Consider the following 3,797-nt stretch of genomic DNA (forward strand, 5'->3'; position numbering starts at 1 on the left):
TCCAGGTTTCGCTTCTCATAGAGCAAATCCTGTCAGTATCATGCCCTGAAGACACGCATCTTTGGGTACTTCCCTGCATAGGTAAACGACATCTCCAAAAACTCTTTGTTGATCGAGTTAATGGCTCCCGTTGCCAGACCAATCCATCTACTGACTTCCTGGACTGACAACCTAGAGATATGGACTACGCTACCAAGGTATGTAAAACTTTCTGTAACTTCAACGTCCTCGCCGCAAGCATGGATCGACTGAATGGGTTCCCCTAACAGGCCCCCAAAGTCCTGGATCTTGGTCTTGGTCCAGGAGACCTCTAGGCCTAGGGGCTTCGCCACTGTACCTGTATCGCTGTACCAAGTCCAGCAATGTGGGTTGGAGTGCTGGTACCAGGAGCCAGAGATCCTCATTTTTTGGGACCTAGCAAAGTCCCCGAAAAGGAGGCTTATTCTCGCTGCTGGGATCAGCTCCCCCCGCCATGGGGGCCAACGACATCTCTGTCTGCTTGCGTCACAGCCGGATACCGCATTGAAGTCGCCTAGAACAATGCGAATATCTCCGCCGAGGGGCAATCGTCTGCCACAGATTGGAGTTTTGGCGTAGACGCCTCTTTCACATCCAATTTTATATACATGGTAGGAGCGTATACACAATAAGAGACAGGAAGCCAAAAGCATGGCTTCAAGTCTCAATGCCATAATACGCTCATCAACCGATGTCACCTCAACTACTGATGGCAGAAGTCGACTGGAGATGGCTATGGCTACACCTGGAGTGTGACCATCGCTGCGGCCCGACCAGTAGTAGGTGTACCCTCCCACACTGATCCGTGCCGCTACCATCTTCTCACCTCTGAGAGGGCAGCACCCACTCCCAGTCGCTTTCAGTTCCCGCGAATAGCAGAGGTAACCACTCATCCTGCACGAAAGGACCAGATGTTTCCCAAGCGCCTCCCGGAAAGCCGCCTGAGATTAAGCCTCGGGTGGTCACTCTGGGTGCATGCCACCTCTGCCGCCCCCGCCGACAACGCCCCAAATAAAGGGGGTCGGCAGGCTGTGGGACCGCCCATCGCCTTGGGGTTTCCGAGCTTTGCCCCACAAGCTTCATGGTGGGTTTGGCGCCTTCCGGGCGGCCAGGCGGACGAGTAACTCTCGTTCCAATCCTGCCACCCTGACTGCCCTTCCAGCAGGACCCACGCCGCTTTGCGTTGCTGGTTTGGGAGGGACAACACCCTTCCCCAGCAATTTCCCATTTGTTAACAACGTTGCCCAGAGGTCTTTCTGTGGGAGGAGGACTGGCAAGGCCCCCTCCCCTGAGCCGCCCCCATTACCCCAGGGTTGCTAGGGGGCAGGAGTTTGGTACGAGCTAGGGCATGTTCCACACACCGGTGGGCAATTTGCTCTGTACCTCTGGGCTCCTGCTGCTCCGAGATCCCCCACAGATTTAGCCTAGGACCGCAGGTGCCCGAGTGTACCCATGGGTGGCCACGAGGAGGCAACTGCAGAAGTCTGGATGATGAAGAGGCTGTGACCTGGCAGGGGACTTATGCCAAAAGCTGCTCCCTTTTTTGCACTGAGCTAGCTAGGGGTGGAGCTGCAACGAGAAGGCATGCAAGCACTTAACACTATCTATGCTACCACACCATCGCTTCACATCACCATGCCGCGTGATATATAGTATATATATATTAATATATATATATTATATATATATCTATATATATATATATATATATATATAATATATAGACTCATCTACTCAGGGAGATATCTTAGGTTTGACTTAACCCAAATTTTCAAATCCAGCCCTCGTGCGCATAAATGCACTCTTGCATATATACACACTCACATATGTATGTGTGTGTGTGTGTGTGTGTGTGTGTGTGTGTGTGTATGTGTGTGTGTGTGGATATATATATACATATGCACACACACATATATACATACATACGAAGGGGCTTCAAAAAGCTCGTGGAATATATCCAGAACTAAAAATCCTATGCAAGGATTTTGCTTAAAATGCACGTGAACATTCTTGTCCAAACATGTTATAATATGTTCAAAGATGAACCCTTAAACGCATGTAATAACGCATCACCGCCACTTGGAAATCAGGCACCATCGAGGACAAACATTAAAATAATGGTGAAACTCGATTGTGAGAATAGCAAATCATTGATACTCTGGAACAAGTTTATGGTGACAATGCCCCAAAGAAATCAACAGCCTACAAATTGATAAGTCAGTTCAGAAGTGGCAGAAATGAAATTGAAGATGAGCCGCGCAGTGGCAGGCTATCAACGTCAGTTTGTGAGTAAAACATTGATGCTATTCTGATTGAAAAGGATAGACGAATAACCACTGAATCAGTAGCAGACACACTCAACATCTCTGTGGGTTCTGTACACACAATTCTGGTGGAGGTTTCGATAAGCAAAGCTTTCCGCTCGATGGATCCCTAGGCTGTTGCGCCCAAAGCAGCAGCAAGCAAGGTAGATCTTTCAGTGGAAAATTTTAACAAGTGGGATGAGGGCTCTGAAACTTTTCTGCAGAGAACTGTGACAGGGGATTAAACACGATTCCACAAGTACGACCCCGAGGACAAAATTCAATCAAAGTAGTGGCTGCCCAGGAGTGGTAGAAATGGACAAGTCAAAGCAAAATCCGAGCAAGAGGAAAGGTCATGGCCACTGTCTTCTGGGATGCAGAGGGGATTTTGTTAGTTGACTTCCCCTTGAGAGCAAGAAAACAATTACATCTGTTTATTGTGAATGCATTTTGAGAAAACTGTCAAAAAAAATCTCAGAAAAATGCCCTGGAATGCTGCATCAACTTGTTCTCTTCCACCACGACAATGCACCCACTCAAGGCGATCGGCAGACAAGAGCTGTGCTACTTGAATTTCGATGGGAAATAGTGTGTGTGCTTGTATGTGTGTATGTGTGTGTGTGTGTGTGATTAATCTATATTAATCAGTTCATATATTTATATGTGCCCCCTCGTGTATGTGTGTATATATAATTATATATAATATATATATATATATATATAATATATATATAGAGATTATATATATATATAGGAATACACACCACACACACACACACACACACACACATACATACATAATATATATGTATATATATTATATATATATATATATATATAATATATATATATCTATATATATATATATATATATATAATATCATATATATATATATATATATATGATATATATATATATATATATATATATTATATATATATATATATATATATATATATATAATAATATAGATATATTATATATATATCTATATATATATATATCTATCTATATATAGATATATATATATCTGTACATATATTTATAGATATATATATAATAGATAGTATATATATATATATATATATATATATATATATATGTATATATTACTATATATATATATATCTATATATATATATAGAATTATATATATATAATAATATATATGTATAAATATATATATATATATATAATATTATATCTTTTCATTGTGACATATATGTATATATATATATATATATATATATAATATATATATATATATACATCCATATATATATATATATATTATAGTTTATATTTATATATAATATATTAAAAATAGATATTAATATATATTATATATATATAATATATATATATATATATATATATATATATATATATGGATGAGAGATGAGAGAGATTTGTGTATGTATATATATATATTATATATAATAGATTATATAAATATAATATATATATATTATAGA

The sequence above is a fragment of the Penaeus monodon genome, chromosome 35 (genome assembly GCF_015228065.2).
Source record: "Penaeus monodon isolate SGIC_2016 chromosome 35, NSTDA_Pmon_1, whole genome shotgun sequence".
Lineage (NCBI taxonomy): Eukaryota > Metazoa > Arthropoda > Malacostraca > Decapoda > Penaeidae > Penaeus > Penaeus monodon.